This window comes from Choloepus didactylus, chromosome 7, assembly GCF_015220235.1.
Source record: "Choloepus didactylus isolate mChoDid1 chromosome 7, mChoDid1.pri, whole genome shotgun sequence".
Taxonomy (NCBI): Eukaryota; Metazoa; Chordata; class Mammalia; order Pilosa; family Megalonychidae; genus Choloepus; species Choloepus didactylus.
In genome coordinates this window covers 98,297,745-98,310,822 of record NC_051313.1, presented here as the reverse complement: position 1 = coordinate 98,310,822, position 13,078 = coordinate 98,297,745, and the positions used below count along the sequence as shown (strand labels likewise).

The following is a 13,078-nucleotide window of genomic DNA, read 5'->3' as shown; positions in this document are numbered from 1 at the left end:
CAAGAAAAACGTGCATTGGGGTGGTAAGACTGTGGATAAATTACTTTTTTTTTTTTTAAGTACTGGAAATTTAGTATATCAATTCCTGCAGTAATAAGTTAAAATCAGACATGAAGCAAAAGTAGAAATTCCTCTAAAACAGAGGGAGATGAATATATGTTACTAGAATAAAAAATTGTAGCCACAGGACTATACAACACAAACATTGATCCCTGATGTAAACTATGGTTTGTAATTAATGGTACAATTATAATAATATTCTTTCATGGATTGTGACAAAGGTACCACACTAATGCAAGGTGTTAATAGGAGGGTATATAGGAACTCTGTATTTTCTACATGATTTTTCTATAAACCTACAACTTCTCTGAAAAACAAAACAAAATGGAGAGAGATGAAAGGAAGAAAGAGGAAGCAAGAAAAACAGTTTAACTTGACACAGCTTGGCATACCCTAGCATTGCCCAGCCTTAAGTAATAAATACAGCACAGCATTATATTGAGCTCATAGCATTGCACTTTGGTGCTTAGTAGCACATGAATTCGCATGGCACAGCCTAGCATAGTCTTGCATAACTATGTTTTGATTGCTTGCATTAGCTTAGTTTCCTCTTGCACCTCATCACTTATGGTAATTGCATAGTTAAACATTTCATGAAGAATGTGGACTTGTGAATTCTCAGCTCAAAACCCAGCTCAGCCATGTGATCACTACCTAAGCAGACATGGGAAAGTTGCTTAACATCTCTGAGCCTAATTCTTATTGTAAAATGAAGATAGTAATACCATCTCACTAAGTTGTGCGATTTAAATGAGACAATATGTGTAAAATTATGGGCACATATTTAGACAAAATGGTCACTGTCATCATCATCATCATCATCATCATCATTATCACAGAGTACGCACAGTTTTGTATGAAGAGAAAGCAAGTGTCCGTGCAAGCATGGCCCCAGCTGCAAAAATCTCAGCCTCTGGGGCTGAAGTGGTTGATTAGGGTGGGGGCCGGGGGGTTCTGAAATGCTGGGAGATGCCCTGAGAAGTCCCAGTCCTGGCCAAAAACTCATGTGATTTCCCAGGCCCGATCTCAGTTACAGAAGCTTTGCCTGGCAGGTTTCAGGAAGTGGGCAGGGGTGGGGAGCAGGGAGCTGCCCTCCCAGCACCAGACTTGGTGCACAGACAGTGCATTGCTGTTTCTGAAGGCATTTGGGGTCAAGGACTCAGAAACCTCCTCCTCCGGGCCTGTCCTGCTCCTGTGCACATCTGGATTCCTACCGCAGGCGCCGTCACCCAGAGGCCTCCCTACCTGGGGCTTGAAACCACCTTCTTCAGGCGCCTTTATCAGTGGAGGTGAGGAAGGGGGCCTTGAAGCCCTTTTCTTCACTCTGGTACTTCTCCACTTGTAGCCCTTCTCCCTCCTCCCCGTCCCTATAAAAGAGCAGGGTCTTTTGTTCAGGGCTTCCTCAGCAATGAGATATTCCCCCACATCTGTGCTGGTCCATTTTTGATGCTTCCTGGGTGGAATTTCATGAAAGGAGGGTCTGGGCCAAAATTATGACTCAGTTTTTGAAGGGCAATCCAAAGCAAGGGCTAGGCTAAAGACAAAATAAATAAGCATAAAGTTAGAGAGCTTTTTGGCTGATAAGCAAAATGATGTAACTGCAGGGAGATTAGTGCAATAAAGTTAAAGATCAATATGCAGCCTCAGGGCTGGATGGAGCCTTCAGCAACAAGCTGCCTCCAGACACTGGAGCACTGGCTCAATACAAATGAGGAGTTCCAGGTCTTCATGAAGATGTAGACCTGGAAATATGTTCCAAAGAAGATTTTATAAATTAGAGCATAGTTCCTATTAAAAGAAGCAAAACAAAATAGAGTTCAAAGGAAGAGATTTCCAGTGGAGTTGGGAAGTCATTCGGGAGGTTACTCTCATGCAAGTTTTGGTCAGACATGGCAAACTGCCACAGCATGCAAAGCTTTGAGCAGCAACTGTTCCTGAAAACTTTTAGGACACCCTATAAGCAAACCCCGTATAGAACTCGGTGAACTATCTAATCTGCAAGACAATTGGAGTACCCCAAATATCCACCAACAGCAAACAACTTGTGTAATCTTTTCCTTTAAAAAACCCTTGCCTGGAAATGCCAAGGTAGAACACGATTTGGGTTGCTACTTAAATCTGTGCTCCCCAAATTGCAATTCTATGACCCCAAATAAATCCTTTATTGCCTTGCAGCTTAGTCTGTTATTTCTCATTGACATTCCCCATAGGAACTTTGTTATATTTGTAGGTTCTATTCCTGACCAAGGACTCAGCATCAAATAATGCCTAGATATGGCCGGGAAAAACAAAAGTCATAAAAAAGCAGATTAAGCAGCCATTAACTTTTGAAATAATCTGTTGAGCTTCTATTTGTATTAAATGGATCATATACCTATATAAGTTTCATGTAAGCTACTAACATACTGGGTAGTGTGTGTATGTTAGAGAAGTAAATTCCGTTGATCATAGTCACCAGTTACTCAAATCACTGTTTACATCAAATTGTAGTTACTCAGACTCCAATGAAGATGGCAGAATGAGATGCTTCACAGCTCCATCCCCCTAATAGAAGTTTTGAAAAACCAGAAAGAACTGGCAGAAACATCTTTCTATAGCTCCAGAAAATGGTTAAAGGATCACAGTAACAGGGCAAGTGACAGATCAAGAAAAATGCCACTTCAAAGCAATAGGACCCTGTGGCACCCTGGTTGGTTCCTCCCCCAAATCTCACTGGCTTGGTAAGGATCCGCCAGTGTCCCCAGTGTGGATCCCTGGTCCTGGTTCCAGAGGGAGCAGAGAAACCCTTGTGCACATAGTGGGAGCACATATGTTTGGCCCAATGTGTCCTGTGGTGGTTTGAGGCACTCGCTGTCCAGAATGTGCCCTGATGAAGAATGCAGATTACAGAGCTCTCCTGTAGGACTCTACAGGTGAGAGAGCAGTCAATTCAGGCTGCTGTTACTGGACCAAGGTCGTGGATTCTTTTGCCCAATGCATTCAAATGATGAATTCCTGAGACACTAGGGTTTCAAAGAGAGAAAGAGTTTTATTGCTAGGCATGAAGCAGGAGAACAGATGGCTTATCAGCCCAAAATCTGTCTCCCAAACTGCAATAATTCTGATAGCTTTATAGTATCAAAAGATGGGAAGGTTTTAGGATAATGAGTACAATGTCCCCAGATGATGTAATTAGAATGATCTAATTATTGATCATGCGCAGATTGATTACATGCTTAGTTACAGAACTATGTAAGAAAATGGTGGCCTTAATATAATCATGATGGGTGTGATTTTTAGTATTATAATGAGGTATAGGTGACTTGTAGGTTAAAGTGTAAGCTACTGTGCATGTCAGGTGGGTCCAATTTGTTTAGATCCAGCTTCAGTTATCAAGATAACTTTGGGCTTGGGATGGGTTAGTTCTGGGCTGACCCAAGACCCTTAGTTAATAAACATTAGGGGCTGACTTTAGTGATTATAAGACATTAAAGTAAAAAAACTGGATAAATGGGAACAAGTGAAGGTCAGTCACAAGATTTTTACAATCACAAGGGCACAAGATAAAGGCTGTACAATCATTATCACAGATCAAGGCAGCTGGATTACACTTCAGGTTTCAGGTATTTCCCTCTCTCTACTCTAATAGACCAGGAAGTAAAAAGGAATATCTATTTAATGATTCAGTAATCATAATCAGTCCTTAAATCGTAACTTCTCAGTTACACTGCCTAGGGCAAGGAATTGATGGGCTGTAGAACATACTGTGCAGTGCCTGGGACCACTAGGGAAGAGAGGACATTCGTATTTGTGTAATCTGGAGAATTCCTAGGGCCGCAAGATCTTGTGGAAGACAAGAGGCATGCACAGAGAGGATCAGGGATGCCTCTAAGCTTTGGCCTAGAGCCATTCTCCAAATTACTTGTATAGATAAGTCCTGAAGGGGAGCACCTGCACAGATTGATCTTCAAAGACTGGAAAAGGTATTTCTTTCCTTTCTCTTTCTTCCTCCTCCTCCTTCTTTGTTAGCTCATGACACTCATGGAAAGTTCTGTCATAACACTAGCTGGGTATAAGCCTCGTGAACAGATGCCTCGGAGTCTAAATTCCAATGATAACACACTAAAATATCAAAATGTCCAGGTTTCAACAAAAGATTACAAAGCATAAAAAGAAATGGGAAGCAAAGGCCTTGGCAAAGAAGACTGAAGCATTAGAAACCACCATTGATGAGGCACAGATCTGAGACATTCCAGACAAAGACTTTTTAAAAATGGTTCTAAATATGCTCGAAGAGCTAAAGGAAAACTTTGACAAAGTACTAAAGGATATCAGGAAAATGATAGATGAACACAAATTAAATATCAATAGAGGGATGGAAATTATGAAAAGGAACCAAAAACAGCTGAAGACTATAGTAAACAGAAATTAAAAATTCTCTAGAGGTGCTAAAGGGAGTTCTGCAGGTTGAAAGGAAAAGACATTAAACAATTGACTAAAACCACATGAAATAAAGACCTCCAGTAAAAATAATGACATAAGTAAATATAAATACCAGTACTATTGTATTTTTAGTTTGTATCTCCACTTTCTATTTCCTACAGAATCTAAAAGGCAGATGCATAGAATGTAATGATAAATCAATGGTTTTGGACTCATACTGTATAAATATGTAATTTGTGACAAGGACCATACAAAGATAAAGGGCAGAGGCATATAGGAGTTTATGTATACTTTCGAAGTTAAGTTGGTATCAAAGTAAATGAGATTGTTATAGATTTAGGATGTTAAATTTAAGCCCCATGGTAACCACAAAGAAAATATCAGAGAAAATGCAAATAATAGAGACAGAAATTAGAGTACAGTTTACTAGGAGTGTGGGCAGGAACATAGGGGATTTAATGCAAAATGAGTGTTGGGTTTGTGTTTGAGGTGGAGGGAAATGGATGGTGGTGAAGGTACCACAACATTGTGAAGGTGACCAACCCCACTGCATGGTGTGTTGTGAGGGGCTGGGAAATAATGGCTTTAGCAAACTGAAACAGGTGCTTAACAAAAAAGTGCTGAAAAAAAGGTAGCTTTTTTTCAGAAATTGAAAAGTTGATTCTAGAATTCATACGGAAATTCAAGGGATCTAGAATAGCAAAAACAATCTCGGGAAGGAAGCACAAAGACGAAAGGCTCACATTTCCCAAATTCAAAACTTACTGCAAAGCTAAAATAATGAAGACAGTGTGGTACTGGCATAAGGAGAGACATAGGATCAATGGAATAAAATTAAGAGTCCAGACATAAACTGTTTTGGTTTGCTAATGCTGCTATTTTGCTAAATACCAGTAATGGATTGGCTTTTATAAAGGGGGTTTATTTGGTTACAAAGTTACAGCCTTAAGGTCAAAAAGTGTCCATGGTAAGGCCTCAACAAAGGGTACCTTCAATGAAGGATGGCCACCGGCATCCGGAAAACCTCTGTTAGCTTGGAAGGCATGTGGATGGTGTCTGCTTGCTCCCAGGTTGTGTTTCAAAATGGAGTTCTCCAAAATGTTGCTCTTGGGGCATTTTGTCCTCTCTTAGTGGCAGCTCCTCTTCAAGATGTCACCCTCAGTTGCTCTCTGCATCTGGGCCTGTGTGGCTCTTTTTAAAGTACTCCAGTGATCCAGTAAAGATCCACTCTAAATGGGTGGGGCCATACCTCCATAGAAATAATCCAATGAAAGGTCTCACCCACAGTTGATTGAGTCACATCTCCATGGAAACACTGAACCAGTAGTTTCCAACCTAATCAACACTAATATGCCTGCCCCCACAAGACTGCATAAAAGAATATGGCTTTTTCTGGGGGACATAATATATACAAACCAGCACATAAACCCATATACTTAAAGAAAATTGACTTTCCACAAGGATGCTTCAACAATTCAATGGGGAAAAAACAGTCTTTTCAACAAATGGTGCTGGGACAACTGGATAACCACATGCAAAAGCAAGAATTCGGACCCCCTATCCACATAGTATATAAAATTAACTGAAAATGGCTCAAAGGTTTCAGTGTAAGAGCTAAAGACTATAAAAAACTTAAAAACTTAAAACACTTAAAAGAAAATAGGTATAAATATTTGTGACCTTTAAATAGGCAATGGTTTTTCAGATATGACACCAAAAGTACAGGCAGCCAAATGCTTACATTAAAAAAGAAGAAAGACTTCAAATCAGTAACCTAACCTCACATCCGTAGGAACTAGAACAAGAAGAAAAAGCTAAACCCAAAGAAAGCAGAAGAAAGGAAAGAATACAGATTAGAGTAAAGATAAATTAGAGAACAGAAAAACAATGAAGACAATGAATGAAATCAAAAGTTGGTTCTTTGAAATCATCAATAAGATAAACCTTTAGCAAGACTGACAAAGACAAAAAAAGAGAAGCTGCAAATAAGTAAAATCAGAAATGAAAGTGGGGACATTACTATCAACCTTGCAGAATTAAAAAGGTTATTAAGGGAATATTATGAACAACTGCATTGTCAACAAATTAGACAACATAGATGAGATGAACAAATTCCCAGAAACATACAAATTACCTAAATTGACTCAAAAAGAAATAGAATGTCTCAACAGACTAACAACAAGTAAAGAGTTTGAATCAGTTATCAAAAACCTCCCAAGAAAGAAAAGCACAGGACTGGATGGCTTCACTGGTGAATTTCACCAAATGTTCAAAGAAGAACGAACACCAATCCTTCTCAAGATATAATTAAATTAGAGTTTAATTCGAGTTTAGTTTTAAAAATTAAAGAGGACGGAACACTTCCTAACTCATTCTATGAGGCAGCATTACCCTAATTACAAAGCTGTAGAAAGACATCACAAGAAAACTGTAGAACAATATCCCTATGAATAGGATGGTGAAAATCCTCAACAAAATTTTAACAAACCGAATTCAAAAGCACACAAAGATGATTACACATTGTGACAAAGTGGGATTTATCCCAGGAATGACAAGGTGGTTCAATATAAGAAAATCAATCAATGCAATACACCACATTAACAGAATGAAGGGGGAGAAAACATATGTTCATCACAATTGACACAGAAAAGGCATTTGACAAAATCCAGCATTCTTTCTTGATAAAACCACTCAGAAAACTAAGAATATATAGGAACTTCCTCAATATGATAAAGGACATAAAAAACCCACCACTAACATTACACTCAATAGTGAAGGACTGAAAGCTTTTCCCCTAAGATCGGGTAGAAGACAAGGATGCCAACTTTCATCACTGTTATTCCAACACTATACTGGAAGTTCTAGCCAGTGCAATTGGGCAAGAAAAAGAAATAAAAAGGATCCAAATGGGAAAGGAAGAAGTAAAACAACCTCTATTCTCATATGACAAAGTCCTATAAATAGAAAACCCCGAAGAAGCCACAAGAAAGCTACTAGAGCTAATAAAGAAATTCAGCAAATATGCAAGGTACAATATCAACACACAAAAATTAGTTGTGTTTCTGCACACCAATCTAATAATCCAAAAGGAAACCAAAAACAAACTCCCTTTACAATAGTATCTAAAGGGATAAAATATCTAGGAATACATTTAACCAGGATGTAAAAGGCTTATACACTGAAAACCACAAAAACATTCTGGAAAGAAATTAAGCACCTCAATAAATGGAAAGACATCCTGTGTTCATGTATTGGAAGACAATATTGTTAAGATGTCAGTACCACCCAGAGTGATTACACATTTAAGGCAATCCCCATCAAAATGCCAGCAGTGTCTTACAGAAATGGAAAAGCCAATCATCAAATTCATATGGATTCCTAGAAGATAATGTAGGGAAACATCTTCAAGACCTTGTTTTAGGAGGTCACTTCTTAGACCTTACACCCAAAGCACAAGAAACAAAAGAAAAAATAGATAAATGGGAACCCCTGAAACTTAAAAGCTTCTGTACCTCAAAGGAATTTGTCAAAAAGGTAAAGAGGCAGCCAACTCAATGGGAAAAAATATTTCAAAACCATGTATCTGACAAAAGACTCATATCTTGCATATACAAAGAAATCCTACAACTCAATGACAATATTACAGACACCCCAATTATAAAATGGGCAAAAAATATGAAAAGACATTTCTCTGAAGAGGAAATACAAATGGCCAAAAAAACAAAAACAAACAAACAAACAAACAAAACACACACATGAAAAAATGTTCATCTTCACTAGCTATTAGGGAGATGTAAATTAAGACCACATTGAGAAATCATCTCACACAAATTAGATTGGCTGCCATTAAACAAACAGGAAACTACAAATGCTGGAGAGGATGTGGAGAAATTAGAACTCTTACTCATTGTTGCTGAGACTATATAATGGTACAGCCACTCTGTAAGACAGTCTGGCAGTTCCTTAGAAAGCTGGATATCGAGTTACCCTTCAATCCAGCGATTGCACTTCTCGGTATATACCTGGAAGATCTGAAAGCAGTGACAAAAACAGATATCTGCACACCAACATTCCTAGCAGTATTATTCACAGTTGCCAAGAGATGGAAACAACCCAAATGTCCTTCAACAGATGAGTGGATAAACAAAATGTGGTATATACACACGATGGAATACTATGCAGCAGTAAGAAGGAACAAGGTCGTGAAACATATGTCTATATGGATGAACCTTGAAGACATAATGCTGAATGAAATAAGCCAGGCACAAAAAGGGAGATATCGTATGTTACCACTAAAGTGAACTCCGTAAAAAATGTAAAATAAATGGTTTATACTGTAGAATGTAGGGGTCTTAGCGATAAACAGCAAATAGTGAAGGAGGAACAATAATCTAATGAGAACAGGTAAGTTATGGAGGGTACACTTAAGGTTATGAGAATGCTCAGGAACGACTATGGTTTGTTAATTTTTGGGGGATGTGGTAGGAACAAGTTGGCAGCAATGTAATTATTTTAGGTTAATTGTTTTCCTTATTCCTTTGTTTGGTTATAGCTTGTTTATTTTCTTGGGGTAGGATAGGAACATGTTAGAAGCAATGTAGTCATTTTAGGTAATTTTTTTTTATCCCTTTGCGTGGTTATGGTACGTTAATTTTCTTGGGGTGTGGTAGGAACATGTTGGAAGCAATGTAGTCATTTTAGGTTATTTGTTGTCTCTTTTTCCTTTGTCTTGGTTTTGTTTGAAATTTTTTTTTATTGTTTGTTTTTTACTTTTTTGATAAAGTTAAAACAACAATGAATGAGTGTTAAAAAAAAAAGTAAACGAACAATGGGGAAAGGAGGGGAATGGAATTTTTGGGTGTTCTTTATTTTGATCTTTATTTTATTTTTTGGAGTAATGAAAAAGTTCAAAGATTGATTGTAGTGATGAATGCACAATTATATGATAATACTGTGAACAACTGATTGTACACTTTGGAGGGTTATATGTTATGTGAATATATTCCAATAAAATTGCATTAAAAAAATAAAAATAAATATAAAAAATTCATATGGAAAGGCAAGGGGGCCCTAATACTCAAAGCCAAGAACAATACATCTATGGCCAATTGATTTTCAACAAGAGTGCCAAGTCCATTCATTGAGGAAAAGAATAGTCTTTTCCACAAATGGTGCTGGGAAACTGGATCTTCATTTGCAATAAAAAGGAGGACCCTGCGACTTGATTACAAACCAGAATCTGTTCTGTGCACACCGCTAAGGACTCTCGTAGGATGTCACTTGAGCTGACAGCATCGTTCTCATCGCTCAGCTCAGGGCACTGTGTGTCCTGAGAGTCGATGAAGCGTTAAGTCCATTTCTGCTTCTCCAACTAAAGTCCGAGCACCTTCCCACCACCAATTTTTATAACTAACTAAAACAAGAAAACTGTATAAAAAGCGCAGGCATCAATATTTTCTATTTTGGATAAAAGGTAACTATGAACAAATAAATACTGACACAAAACTTGGGGGAAATTCCATATGCATAAAAAATACTTAAAGGCTAGTTATTGTCTAATTTCAGAAAGAAATTGAGTTTAACAGTTGCCAGTTAAAAACTGGCAAGAAAGCAACCGGGGGTGGGGTGGTGCCAGTCCTGCAGGTCCTTGGTTCAAATATGTCTACATTTAAGGGAGAAGCTGGCGAGCAGTGGCTGGGAAGAATGAGTGGCTGCTGCAGGCCCTCTGCAGACCTCAGCGGCCCAGAGCCAGTGGCACTGGAGAGGACCAATCAGGGCACCCACCGCCTACTGAAGACATTTTGGGCTTGCCTGAGAGGTAAGAAACTAGGGCAGGAAACAAGGCAAAGGTGGAGGGAAGGGAAAAGCCCAAGGGCAGAGGAGCTTCTTTCCCCACCACACCAGGTGTGCACCCCACAGCCGATTACCTGCAGAACAACCAAGGTATTGCTGCTGGTGGAGAATCACCCCATGGGCAAACTTCTGGGTGCCTCAGGGCCCACGAATGAAGCCCCACATGTGTTTAAAGCATCATTAGAAAGACAAAATAACCAGAGAACCAACCAGCATGTAAAATACAGTCACAGGGACTGAAGCTCCATGGTGGCTGCCAAGCCCTAGACTTCTCTTTTCCAAGATGGCTGTTTTCAGATTGGAAAGTTCACAAAGGCCAAGGCTGCAGGGCTCCCTTTCCCTTTTCTTTAGTCTGAGGCACAGAGGCGAGGGTGAGGGGTGGGGGGTGGGTTGGCAAACCCCTTCCCCCCACAGGCCCTCAGAGAGGCTTTCCTTCTCCAGCCAAGGCAGGGACAGCGAGGCCAGGCTGTAGCCGTGGACTGGGAGAGCCTGAGTTTCTGCCTCCCTTTCAGGCTGTGGAGTCCACCTGTGCGGCAAGTGCGGTGGCAGGTTCCTGAGAATGCTCATTGCTTGGACCTCTCTGAAACATGCCCCCTAGAGGTGACTCTGCTAATTCCATGCTCCCTTCCTGGACCTCAGGCTCTTCTTTCTTGGTTGTTTCCTTTGGTTTTGTGTGTGGGTAGCCGGGGGACACGCCTAGCCACTCTCCACGGTTCTGGGGACAGACCCCGCTCCAGTCTTGGCCACACACAACTTCTGGTCTTTCTTCTTGCTTGACTTTTGTTCACAGCTCCTGTTCTGTTCTACGCATATGGCTTCATCCCTGAATCTAAATTTTCAGGCTGGAGGTTCTTCTTTTTTCTCCTTTTTCTCTTTGGAATAGTGTCTTCACTTTTTCTTCCACAGTGAGAAAGAATTTGTTTCCTTTCTCTTTTTCCAAGTTGTTTTTCTCTAACAGCTTATTTCCTGTTTTCTTCTGCCTTCCTTCCCTGATGGTGTGATCATCTTCATTGGCAGAAATGTCCTCAGCAGAGCTGAGCTACAGTATGCAGCCTGCTTCAGAAAGATCTTGGAATTTTTTGATCAGTTTAGAGGGACATTTCCTGTTAAAGGGTGGCATGTTTTTTTCTGTTGATTATTTTCAGAAGTCAATTAGCAACACCCTTATAGTCCAACTGGAGAAGCGGCTCAGTGTCTTCAAATGTGCCACAGTCAGCTCTCTCACCTGCATCACTGATTCCATCTTTTCTTGAGTGATATTGCCCAATGCTGTCTACTTTTTACTGATCGTTTTCCTCTGCCATCCCATTTTCAGATATCTCAACTTCACAGAAATCACTGTCATCCACTTGAGTTTTCTCTTCTTCCACTATCTCTTCAGTGACTCTAGAATGATTTAAACACCCCTAGTTGTTGTCTGTACCAATGAATGGTCCTTAGTGTTAGCAGCAATTTTGCAGAATGGATCAACAAACCTGAGATTCTGATCTGCCAGAAGCTCTTTTCCTCCCACTTTGGATAGTTCATCTAGCTAGATATCAGTGAAGTGGAATTTCACTCCATCAAGAGATTGACTCTCAGAATGCAGGGTTTCCTTCATGAAAAATCTTGATTTGGCTTTCTTTACAGCCATTTTCCTTCAGAGCTTCAAAAGATTGTCTCAGGAACAGATGGATCAGCATATAGTACTTGCCCAGGCGAAGCCTATCTAGTCTCCACTCATGGTTTGCCAAAAGATCTGCATGGAAAGGTTTTGAGCCTCTGAGTTATTAACATCATGGATGAGTTGGAAATAGTGTTCGCTAGCTCCTCCTGGAGAAGTGACTCATCTTGCACCCACAGGCAATCAAAGAGTCCTTTCCATTTCTTTAAGAGTTCTTCTTGACTGAAACCTCCTGTCTCCTTCTGCATCTTCACGCTGATGTACTGGCACAGCTTCTTCACTGCCTGCTCCCAAATCCCCTTCTTGTTGGATAGTAGCCAGTATACAAACTGGATCTCTGCCCGCTGCATGGCAGGGGCCATCGGGTCAGCTGGAGCATCCACTGCCACACAGTCCATGGCCTCCTCAGCCTCCTACCATCAAGCCAAGCCAAGCTCTGGGCACACCTGGGGCTGATGACGTCACAAGTGGAGTAATTTTGATAGGAAGAAAGTTAGGCAGGAGAGCTTGTTGGGTGAGAACAAAGGATTTGTGGGGTTAAGATTTGGTCACAAGGAGTTTAGGTGATGGCAGGACTGTCCTGACAAGATGAGGGGCTGAAGTTTATCTTGGGGCCAGGAGAAGTTATAATTTTAACTGAGAAGTTAGGATTTAAGGGATGATTAGGATTACTGAATCATTATGTAGATATTCCTTTTTAATTTCTGGTATATTCAAGTAGACAGAGGGAAATACCTGAAGTCTCTGAGCTGTAAGCCAGCTTCCTTGATCTGATAATGATTGTATAGCCTTTATCATGTGCCCTTGTGATTGTAAAAACCTTGTGACTGACCCTCACTAGTACCCATTTTATATGGGTTTTCAACTTTAGAGTCTTATGATCACTAAAGACAGCCCCTAATATGTATTAATGAAGGACCTTGGGTCAGCCCAGAAGTAACCACCCCAATTCCGAAGTTATGTTGATAACTGAAGCTGGATCTAACCAAAATGGGCCCACCTAACATGTGCAGTAGCTTTCCCTTACACTGCAAGTCACCTATACCTCATTATAACACCAAAAATCACGCCCATCATCAT

The 13,078-nt window shown here is 40.1% G+C and overlaps 1 pseudogene; it reads right to left on the bottom strand.

Annotated features, from left to right (window-relative positions):
* Window positions 1-10,515: 10,515 nt before the first annotated feature.
* On the bottom strand, window positions 10,516-12,372 carry LOC119540662 (annotated as a pseudogene).
* Between the last annotated feature and the right edge of the window lie 706 nt (window positions 12,373-13,078).